General features: G+C 38.2%; 1 long non-coding RNA gene across 1 annotated transcript; it reads left to right on the top strand.

The window, feature by feature from the left end:
- Positions 1-10415: 10415 nt before the first annotated feature.
- Positions 10416-11559, top strand: LOC139691184 (uncharacterized). Its single transcript, XR_011701571.1, has 3 exons — positions 10416-10482; positions 11113-11325; positions 11484-11559. It is a non-coding gene; the product is annotated as an uncharacterized lncRNA (long non-coding RNA).
- Positions 11560-12187: the final 628 nt, after the last annotated feature.

The following is a 12187-nucleotide window of genomic DNA, read 5'->3' as shown; positions in this document are numbered from 1 at the left end:
CAGGTTATCATCACTGCGTTTGCTAAGTAATGAATTATTATATTGCTTGATATATCTACCTTCGGGTTGATTACTGTGTTTATGGTTATGTTCATGCATTAAATTTCATATCGCGCATAACAATAATAGTTTATTATAATTTCCCAGGCAACAGAGTGTTTAGAGACTTAGGTAATGCGTTCAACGTCGTTACTATGAGGTAAATACTAAAATTTGCGAGTCACTCTTAACTCGTTATTTTATTTTTATTTCAATTTTCAATGCAATGCGAACGCCTCTATTAGAAAAAACTTTTATAAAACATGATTCTGTGAATGTTTATTCGTTTGACGAAATAATAATTTTTGGTTGGTACCAATGCGAGGCAAAAGAAGAGAAAAAAGGACTGGCATTAACAAGGCAACTCTGACTTATTCATGGAAGTCTGGCAGTTTATCGAAATCTACAATGTTTATTTATTTCTTGGAAAAGTGGGGAAATATTTTTCACGAGATCTCGTGGGAGTAAAAATGTTTCTGTAAACTAGCTTTAGGATGAACTCAAAAGTTAATTTTGATTTCAGTAAACTGAAATTATTTTTGTCGGGCTATAACTTTTATCTCAGCTCAAAGATAAAATATTAAATTTAGATTTCAGATTTATTTTGCACTCATAACTTCCATAAGCTTGAAGCTATCCATTTCAGGAGTAGTTCAAAATATGATGATTAGCATATGTTGGCAGGTTAATTAGAGAATTGAGAAAATAATACTTAGGAAATATTTTATTTCAACTTTAATGCAACTGTTAATAATCAAACTTCGGCAGGAAACAAAGCTTTTTATTTCCTAACAAAGAAAAATCTGACTAAATTCAATCTAAAAGACCTAATTTTCACGTTGCATCATAATAACAAGTTCTACATGTATAAAAGAAATAAATTTATGCCAAGGAGTCTTAAAAGTAACATCCAAAATTTAGTTTTGCTAAATCAGCATTCCATACCTCTGTCTGGTGTTAAAGATTCTGTTGAAGCTTGTCTGTTGAAGAGTCCTGTATCCATTAGTTCTCCCTTGGATTCCAAGTTCAGCCAGCACAATTAGTAACTCTCTGACCACTAACCAAGGAAATATTTTGAGCAGTTAAGGGTTAACTCTTGAGAACCTCAATGGGCAATGTTATAATGTTGCTTATAATATGAATAGAGCTCGGTGGAGAGTTCAAACAAGAGTCAAAGAATTGCATCTCCAAGCCTCGTATAAATGTACATTGTCTAAATCATAGCCTCAACTTGGCAATGCTGGTTACCTCAAAGGCAAATTCAGTGCTGTATTGCTGTATCAACTTTCACAAGTCAGCCAAACTCCTAGCAATGAATGAGAGGAAAAGTGGGCTAATGATATTGATAGTGACTTAAGCATACAGGGAGGCTGATTTCACAATACCCTATGAGGTGGACAGTTTGATTGCCATCCATCAAGGCTTGCTAGACAATGCAGTGTGTTCTGAGCTTCTTCAGGCACTAAATGGCAACACACTTGTGTCCTCTGCTTCTTGCTCAGTAAAACTGAAATTTATTTTGGGATCATTAGGGCTAAGTGACTGGGCCTTAAGGGAATTGAGCTTTGGCAATTGAAACGCAATGGTTGACACTGTCTGGTACTTGGTGAGAAGTAGATTTGTTAATTGGGACTCACCATGGCATAATTTGTGGTGCTCATTTCAATATCTTGAGTATGGAAATGAAAGAGAAGCAAGAAAAAATATAGTCAAAGACCCAATTGCAGAGAACAGCACTAGCATTATTACATGATGGTGTGAATTTGCTCCTGAAACAACGCCTCATCAAAAGAAAAAAAAATGAAAGCTACCTTTTTTGAAGCTGAAGTAGTTTTCATATGGTAAACTTGTTCCTAATTAATGGAGGAGTAAGCCAGTGGACCGAGAAATGTTGGTTTTGATTCATATACCAGAATATAACAAGGTCATGGAGACTGTAAATATTCTCCGCAAGCATGGATTTAACCTTCCGGCAACTTTTCAATACTATCCCAACAAAGGTACTCAAAGGTTATGTGACCAGATGGCACACTCCCTCGGATATATCTAAGAAAATATAATCAGTGTTACTTCATTTTGACAGCTAAATGTCGTTTTTCTAGTTTTAAAAAGACAGCTAAAAGTTTAAAATAACCTGTAACCTGTTTTGTCGCCCTAAATTGATTTATGAGTTTTTAAGAAAACTGTTTTTACTTTTTTAAATCATTTTCTTTGCCAAGGGAGTGGTCATCATTGGTAATTTTGCAGATTTATAGTTTTGTAAGAGTTTTAACATGCCATATCGAAATAGTTTTTAACAGTTTGGATATCAATTTAAATTTTTTGTGCATAGTGCAGGGCTAATCTTAATTACTACCAAGTCTTATCTAAAAAATATGGTTAATTTTCTGATTAGTCTTAACACCTGATTAAACAAATTTAATATATAAAACTTTTAAACTTTTTTTCATCCACTATTTATAAACTCAATTGCATGGACTGCAAGGGCATCTACATTGGACAGGCAGGAAGGACATTTGATATTAGGATTAAAGAACACTGATTATGCTTCACAAAGAAAGACAACAGATCTCAATTTGCCAAACACCTCGTGGAAAAGAATTAGACCAGTAACTTCACAGCGGACATTCTTCACACAGAAAAGAAACTCCTCTCTTTTTGGGGACTTTGTCTTTAGTGTGAGAGATCAGGTTCTTAAGGCATAGACCACTGTAAAAGGCACATTTAATTTTATCTTTAGGAAAAGAAACTCAATTATAATGTACAATGCACATGTGAAAAAGAGGAAAAAGGTTCCTTGAATTTCCTCGACGTATCCATCTATAAAGACAAAGACGGGTTACAATACTCCATTTTTTGGAAGGAAATGTGTACGGACCAATTAATTAATTCTTTTTCGAGGCATTGCTTCACCCAAAAGCTCTTGGTATTTCATGCAATGATCCACCGTTTAACCACTATCCCTATGTAAAAATTCAATGTAATTAAAATGTGAGCAGTAAACACTGGCTACTCAAAAGATCTAATTAATAAACTTTACTGGAAGAAACTTACAAAAATAGCCTTAAGCCACATTTACAACCCTGAATATTTAAAAGATCCCACTGCCAAATGGCAAATAATACCTTATCTAGGGATTACTTCTCAAAAAGTAATTAAAATTTTACCTTAAGAAAAAATTAAATGTGCCTTTTATAGTGGTTCATGCCTTAAGAACCTGATCTCTCACACTAAAGACAAAGTCCCCAAAAAAGAGAGGAGTGGAGTGTATGAGGAAAAGTCATCTCATTTTGAAATACGTCCGTTTCAAAGATGAACTTGCCCACAAAATTTTGTATTCCTCCCACTCTGCAATCCTAGACCTACCACTCTTCCAAGTCAACAATTAACACGGAAAGATGTAGTTCTCTTTTCTTCCCAGCTACATCAGAAGGTATAAATACCAAGTTTGCTTCTATGAGGAAGACCTGATGATGACGTTCAATGCCGAAACCTGTGTTGTATTTTTTAAATAAAGTGTGTGGAATCACAAAGTAAATTATTTCATTTCAATATATGGAGTTATGTTAAATATATAAAACCAAATTAGTGTTTAAATATTTCCAGATTGAAAAATAGAAGAATAGATGCCAATGCATAGTCAATTACAGGCTAAACGTTCATAAAAATTTCAATGCAAAAAAGTTCATAAAACTTTGGCTTTTCCAAATACATATTCTGACAGCAACAAGGCCTTCAACCATGGTAGCATTATTCCAGGATCACAATATCATCTGAAATTTAATGTAGGATGTCTTTCGTCCTTTTATCTTTTTATCATTTTTTTCAACTTTTTATCATATTTTATCAGCACACATGACTTTTGAATTTTAAATGCTCTTTCCTTCTTAAGTGAGAATAATTTAGCATAATAGCTATGATGGAAGTATATTGTTTGAACATAATTATAGAAAATAGAAATTTGGTTCGAACAAAACCTTGCCTTGTATTTATATCAATTTTGTAGTCTATTCAAATTCTAAAACAGCCATGGAGCTCAGCAACAGGGGGACAAAATTGGCACCACCCTCATTTGTCATTTACATTTTACACATGTCATGTTTTATGCCATGCATTAATGCATGTATTCAAGTTTCTGTCTGCTGATAATCACCCACTTTTGCATACCTTTGATAAAGTTCTCCCACCAATTGAATTTGGGAAAAAAGTGACACTTTCTTTCCAGTGTTTAACTGGTTCATCATGGAATTAAATATTACAATATTTAGTAATCCTTTTTACATCATCATATCCATCTTGTTTTGAACTTTTCTTTCAATCAAATAAGCTATTAGTAACTTATCCTTTAGGTCTAACTTGCCAATGCCATTAATGTAATCTGAAGCACATTTGTGTTCACATTTTTCTCTTGATTTTCTCCTTCAATCTCCATTTCATCCCTGTGAAATGCAGATATCTATTACACAATTTTTTACCTTTCCAAATTAACAATGAGATAGGGCTGGAATGCTGCCTAAATATGTCTTCTTTTCTTCATTTTTCCTCTTTTCAATGAAGATATTGCAATACTATTTAATTTACATGTACTCCTGAGGATAAAATTTATGTAAAAGAATGAATTGTAATATTCCAATCAAAATATTTCTGCCTCGCTCAATGTCAATATTTTATTCCAATGGGATTTTTTCGGGCTTTGATCATGCTTAGGAATAATTTTATTTGGAAATGGCATTCTTCTTTCCACTGGTTTCAGAATTAACATCCGGAATAAATCAATGAATGACAAAAATATGCTGATATTGCTTGAATGCAGAGAATGTGGAAATTAAAATATTTTTCAATATACTGCGATTTATCACTTTTATCATTTCATATCATATCATTTATTTATTACTGTGTACAATTTTCCAATTTCTAATAATAATGTTAAGTATTTAGGTACATTTGTACATATTCATATGTAGGAAATAAAACTAATGGGTCTTTCTCCTTTCGTCCACCCAGAGATGTACTGTCCATTGCACTTCCCCTTTCTTACTACCTAGGCTCCTTCATTTTCTTTATCTTCTGAATGACTGAATTAGATATTTCTAAGATGTTTTTTTTTGCTTTGGGAATATCTCCATCCCCTTATATATATACAACCAGTTTTTATATTAATTTTTAAACGGTGTATACAACTTTGGGAAAAAAATTTTAATAAATTTACCATGCTCATAATTGAATTGTTAAGTGAGAAATAATAATTAATATTTCAGATAGAAATGCACCATAGACTGAATCATCAAAATTTAAAATAATAAATTCATTTGACAAAGTTCTCATTGGATGGAGATTATAGTCTCCATAAATTCTACATTCTGTACATCATCTTTTTTCATTTTTTAATTTAAAGAATCTCTGTGCATTGTGAATGAATGAATTATTGAAGGATTGAGTAATTTCTATCCCTAGTATTAACCATATAGGTTTGAAGTACCTTCTGTTATTATTGGTTCCACTTTCTCACAGTCTAACTGAGCATGGCCTTGCTAGCAGGGACTGCTTCTTGAAGGGCAGGTGGTGTCTCTGCTGGAAGGTGAAAGAGAAATTTGAAACATTCGGAAAACCTACAGGCAATATATTTTCAAAGAATTCAGTGCTGGTTAGGCAATTGGGATTACTTCATTCCTTATAATGTCATTCTGGGGAGATATTATTGTCAACTGAAAGTTGCTAGATAATATAATTTGTTGTCTCGGGCATAACTATATGGATTTTGCATAACATATTGAAAGGAAATAATTGACTTTATTCCTTCGCCGAATTACAAAGTCAATCATTTCATTTCAATAGCTAGATAATGACTAGAGAGTAGTCTATTATACGAGTTCTGTTCAAAAAGTATCACGAATTTTGAATTTTCGCGGGTTACGTACATAAAAAATCTGCAGGAACAAAGAAATTGCGCATAGGTTATGTTGAAAACTTAATAGCCAAATGAATACAGCAGTATGATTATTTGCCTGCTGGATATGGATTAATCGACGAAGCACCAAAACCTAAACCGATGACATTGAAAATAAAAATAACAGGATTTGAAATTGATTTGGCAAAGTTAGCAATAGATCAAGGTCAACAAAAGCAATCGTGGAAGAATTTTAGCGTTGTACTGTGCTAGGTCTGTTCAAAAGGTATCGCAAATTTTGAATTTCCGCGGGTTACGTTTATTTTGAGTGTTTGTGGCGTTACGTTGGTACTTATGTCTCTCACTTATGCCAAAAAGGTCGGCCATTTTGAATGATCAGTTAATTGTTGATAGCTGTTTTGCTTGTAAGTGTTTTGGCTTGTCTTCGATTTTTGCCTGTTCTAAAAAATGGATCATAGAATATGTGTCAAATTTTGTGTGAAAAACGATTTTAAGTGCGCAGACGCATTCCGAATTTTGCCTGTGGCATATGGAGGAGCTACCTTGGACCGAAGCAACGTTTATCGGTCGTACAAAATGTTCTCAAAGGGCCGAGAAGATGTGAACGACGAAGAGCGTGCCGGACGCCCGAGCACGTCAACAACAGACGAAAACATTGATGAAGTGAAGAAAATAGTATTGGCTAATCGTCGAATCACCGTTAGAGAGGAAGAACTAAACACATCGATTGGCTCGTGCCATTCGATTTTTACCCATGATTTGGGCATGACACGGGTCGCCGCGAAATTCGTGCCAAAATTGCTCAATTTCGACCAAAAACAGCAACGCATTAACATCGCTAATGAGGTTGTCCGCGACGACCCAATTTTTTTCCAGAGGGTCACAACTGGTGATGAATCATCGGGTTTATGGTTATGACGTGGAAACTAAAGCTCAATCATCCCAATGGAAGCTGCAGCACGAGCCAAGGCTGAAAAAAGCACGCCAAGTTCGGTCGAATGTGAAAGTTTTGCTTACAGTTTTCTTCGATTGCAGAGGCTTGGTACACCATGAGTTCTCGCCACTGGGTAGAGCGGTAAATAAGGAATATTACATGCAATTTATGCGCAATTTTCGCGAAGCAATCCGCCACAAACACCCGAATTTGTGGCAGGACAATTGGCTTTTGCACCATGGCAACGTCCCTGCTCACACATCGTTACTTGAGCACGAAGTTTTGGCCAAAAATAACTCACAAATGATGCCGCAGCAACCGTATGCCCCAGATCTGACCCCAGTGAAAAACACATTTGCTTTGGAAAAATTATTGTTTTTCGTCCAAATGAGAATAATGTGGACCGCTGCTAAGTCAAGGATATTATAAAAGTAACGGCCAACTCGTTACTGATCTGGCGCAGGAATACTCACGAATACACAGATCTAACTTATAAACACTAATCTTGTTAGTATTGCATAAAAAAGTATGGAGTTCTTGAAACTACTTTCCCCGCCTGAAATTTCATACTCATGATGCATGGACGACAAAAATATGACATACTTCATTCGTTTCGGCATGTATGACACCAGGGTGAGATATTTGGAAAACAAGAACGAGGAAGGATTTACTTATTTGCCACAAATTGAAGTCAACTATGGGGGCAAGCCTTTTCTGTTCTTTCAGACAATTCCAATCATTGTTACTTTTTTCAAAAGTTCTTCTGCTCGAGACAAGTTCGTAAAGAAATTGTCAGTAATGAAGTCACGGCCACTTCCATACCAAAACTCGCACAGTTGCTACACTACTCGCTGTGACCTTTTCTTCTCAACCACATTGTCAACCTCTCCAAGGCAAAGTCAAATTTTGATTCATAAATTTCATAAATTATGCAACTTAATCCATAAAAACTCCTCCCACATTTATCCCAAACCTAAATTAGTTCCGCGGGCATGTTGTCTACCTCCACAACCTTATTCGATATCAATTAAGTAATAATGGGGTGCACTGTCATCTTAATAATGCCTATACATTCTGCGACCATATACAAACATTACTGACGGTCTGGATTCAGGACTTCATGCGCCCGTTGTCGTCGGCTCTTGACGTCGACGGCTTTCCAGCGTGGGGCTCGTTCTGCACACTCTCTCCACCATCTTTGAAGAGTTTCTGCCACTTAAAAACTGCAATTTGTGTCATGTTTTCATCCTTGTACACTTAGAAAATCATGGCCAACGCCTCCGTATCCGATTTCCCCAGTCCAACATTAAATTTGATGGCGTACCGCTGTTCCATCTTTCGCTGCATTTTGTGCTTACACCGAGTCACTCGATAGGGGTCCACTAAAAGCATGATCTAGCCTGAACGAACGCTCGCAGGAGATTGGCGCGTGTTGAATGTCAGACTCCACACCACCGAGCCTGCGCGATGCGAGTGTGCTGCGACGTACAGTCACGTCAGGAAAAAACCCTTCCTGATACTTTTTATACAAATCGAAGACGTTGATCACTTGTTTTTCGGCGCCAATTCGCCTTTCTGTCAGCATTGAAAACGGAAAGGAACATAAAATAAAACCGTAATGGAGAACGCTTTACAAGTTTAAAAACACCATAATTCAGCCAAAAAACTAAAGAAGCTTTTCTCATTCTAGAGGCTCTTGTCACTATTTTGCCATGCTGAAGAATAGTTTTGGTAGAAGTTTAGTTAGTCTGTTGGTCCAATTACGGATCCAGCCTGCATGGGGCAAGAGGGGCCTTGGTCTCCTCAGATAGACCGGCAAAGATGTGTTTAACCGTTTATCTTCACCATCTAGTCAATCTTTTATTGAGGATTAAGCCCCCCCCCGAATATTGCCCTTGGTTCCATTCCCGTGTCAATCCACGAAAGAAGGTGCTTTCATGGATTAACTTTCTTTGAGGCAAATAGGCGAAAGGTGAAAATTTGGACTTCGACGTAAGATAAAAGTTTTTGCCTGAAGTTTTGTATACATTTAAAAAGGCATCTCACCACATAATTGATATAAACATGTGGATTAGAGATTCCTTATTCTTCTAAGTGCCACGAAAATTCCTGAAAATGACGTTTTAATCCTAAGTAAGAGGTCAAGAAAGATTTCCATTTCTCCCAAGACGAGCCGGCGATCGGAAAAATACATCCTGATAGGAGTCCACTACATCCACGTCACCTGTTCGCTGCCTCGTCACAGATAACGCGTTCTAGCCCACATAGCACTAGCATTTTTCGCCCTTGCAGGTTTACCTTCCAGTCCACACCGTCACGTATGTTACAATTGTGTCTCAAGAGTAAGACGGAAAAAATGCATTTACTCGCATCAAAAACCAATTTTACAATGTCAAATACATTATTTTTAAGAGCTCAGTCAAGTACCAATTACTTTATTGGAATGCCGAATGAACCAAGCCGGGAGCGAGATTGACCGGCGAAATGCTGGTCTCTTGAACTTACGATGGGATTCGGATGAATGTAATTCCATCGAGCGGTTATATCTGCACGAATGGTCGGAAGGTGAGCAACCATAGGTGTGCGATTCTCCATACGCACCAGGAACTTGCACAATTAGCGTGCAGCGTATTCTTGAGACTTGCGAGGCGAAATTCAAGTGGATTTCTAACCTGAGACCAAACCCAGGACTCGGAGTTACTCTGTGCCCGGGACGCCTGGCCAGTTTCTTTATCCTCAAACCCCCTTCGCACGTCCTACAAAACTGGTGTCCTCCGCTTTCTGAAATACTACAACTGCTTCCTTTCGTCCGCGCGCAGATGCTCGTTGTGCACTCCTCTCATCAAATGCAACCTGTCTCACGGTGGTCGGATCCATGCCAATCTCAGGGACTTTCAGCTCCACGTGTGGAGCGTCACCTTCTGTGTGTCGAGGGAACCATTCACTTGGTCGCTCGGATGGAGCAGATGGGCATCGTGAGAAACGTTGGGAGAATATGAAGGACCGGTCGGATTCGTCACTGGCAGCAATACGTGAGTGTTATCCTCGTTAAACTATGATTCTACTAATGTCCACAGAGAATCAACAATTAATGAATATTTTTGTGTTAAGGAATGACGTCAGTCAATTGGCGAAAGTGACAGAGTAACTTTTAGCTGGTCAAATTGGTTCTCATTTGTTGTTTTTTTCTTCCATGCTCTCGTAGTAGTAGTTTTGATGGGAGGCGACCGACAGCTAAGGTCATTTGCGCCATAGGGGAAGGACAGGAAAGGATGAAGGGTGGAGAGAAACCCGGCGTCGGCATTAGCCTACTCTTTACGAAAGGCGCCAAGGGGTCCGCGGCTTAACGTCCCATCCGACGGACGGCGTACTCACTCAAAGTGCCCTCCACAAAGCACCTCAAGTAGGGATCGAGATACCTCTGAAAAATATTCAACACCGCCGGGATTTGAACCCGCGCCCTCAGGGTGGGAAGCCAGTACGTTAGCCCCCGCACCATCTCGATCCCCTCCATGCTCTCATCAGAAGAGGAGGCTTCATGCAGTTGGGCAGAGGTCATCAGTCCCCCGTCCGCGGGAAAGTTTCCTGCCGAATGCCGTCGGTGAGTGAAATGAAAAACTTGACCTCCACCCTCACTTTTGCTCTTTTTTTTGGCCGTTACCACTGCCCGGCGAGAATTCTACGAGGCCCAAAGCATATTTCTGATGGCTCTGGGTTGGGCATTCCTCCCAACCCGGACCAAGGCCCTGGTCAACAACCGGACCGGAATAATAGCTAATGCCATGACCCAAATTGTTCCCGATACTTTTTATACGAACCTAAAGCGTTCTCCGTTACAATGCAACAATTTCAGAGTGTAAAAATCATTCGCCTTGACTGGGAGTTCTCCGTTACGGTAAAATAATACCGTAATGGAGAACGCTTCACAATCTTAAAAATATCATCATTCAGCCAAAAAAACTAAAGAAGCTTTTCTCATCCTAGAGCCTCTAATCACTATTTTGTCATACTGAAGAGTAGTTATGGTAGAAGTTAAGTTATTCTATTGGTCCAATTACGGATCCAGCCTGCATGGGTCAAGAGGGGCCTTGGTCTCCTCAGATAGACCGGCAAATATGTGTTTAACCGTTTAGCTAGTTTCTTTATCCTCAAACCCCCGTCGCACGTCCAACAAAACTGGTGTCCTCCGCTTTCTGAAATACTACAACTGCTTCCTTTCGTCCGCGCGCAGATGCTCGTTGTGCACTCCTCTCATCAAATGCAACCTGTCCAACGGCGGTCGGATCCATGCCAAACTCAGGGACTTTAAGCTCCACGTGTGGAGTGCCACCTTCTGTGTGTCGAGGGAACCATTCACTTGGTCGCTCGGATGGAGCAGATGGGCATCGTGAGAAACGTTGGGAGAATATGAAGGACCGGTCGGATTCGTCACTGGAAACAATAAGTGAGTTTTATCCTCGTTAAACTTATTTCTACTGAAGTCCACAGAGAATCAACAATTAATGAATATTTTTGTCAGTCAATTAACGAAAGTGACAGAGTGACTTTTAGCTGGTCAAATTGGTTCTCATTTGTTGTTTTTTTCTTCCATGCTCTCATCAGAAGAGGATGCTTCCTGCAGTTGTGCAGAGGTCATTAGTCACCAGTCTGCGGGAAATTTTCCTGCCGAATGCCGTCGGTGAGTGAAATGAAAAACTTGACCTCCACCCTCACTTTTGCTCTTTTTTTTGGCCGTTACTAGTGAGCGTATTTCTGTTGTTAAACATATGAAATCGCTGAAATTAGTTCATCGAAGATAAAAGATTTTGCGCCTATCAATCACGTCAACTATGAAATAAGAACATCCTGATTTTCTCTTTCTCGGTCCTCCTATAATCCTCTATATTATTTTCCTGTACTTCAACTTTCGTATTTTATATACTCCTATCTAGTAGTATCTATATTTTATAATAATTCTATTCTTCTATTCATTTTGTTGTTGATACCTAATCTGTGAGGCACTAATTAATGCAACCTGCTTATGCGTTAAATTTAAAAGTATTTTTATCTTTAGAAAATTCTCTAGTACTGTTAGATTCTCTTATATGTAGAGTTATATCATTATAAATTTGCCACTGGGGGTGTTTTGATTCCGTAGTGAAAAGCACAATTAAAGGGAATGGGAAAGAAGCTCATTCGGTCTGAGAGGCCATGGGGTACAGGGTGAAATCTAGAGCACATGGATGAATTACTGTTGCCTGATGGACGAAAAGGAATAAGACATAAAAGTTCGATGAAAGCGCGTAGCGTGCGTGTGTGAGTGGAAG

This window comes from Hetaerina americana, unplaced genomic scaffold (genome assembly GCF_022747635.1).
Source record: "Hetaerina americana unplaced genomic scaffold, ioHetAmer1.1.p SCAF_30, whole genome shotgun sequence".
Classification (NCBI taxonomy): Eukaryota; Metazoa; Arthropoda; class Insecta; order Odonata; family Calopterygidae; genus Hetaerina; species Hetaerina americana.
The sequence above is the reverse complement of the archived record's forward strand: the minus strand, read 5'-3'. Positions and strand labels throughout refer to the sequence as shown.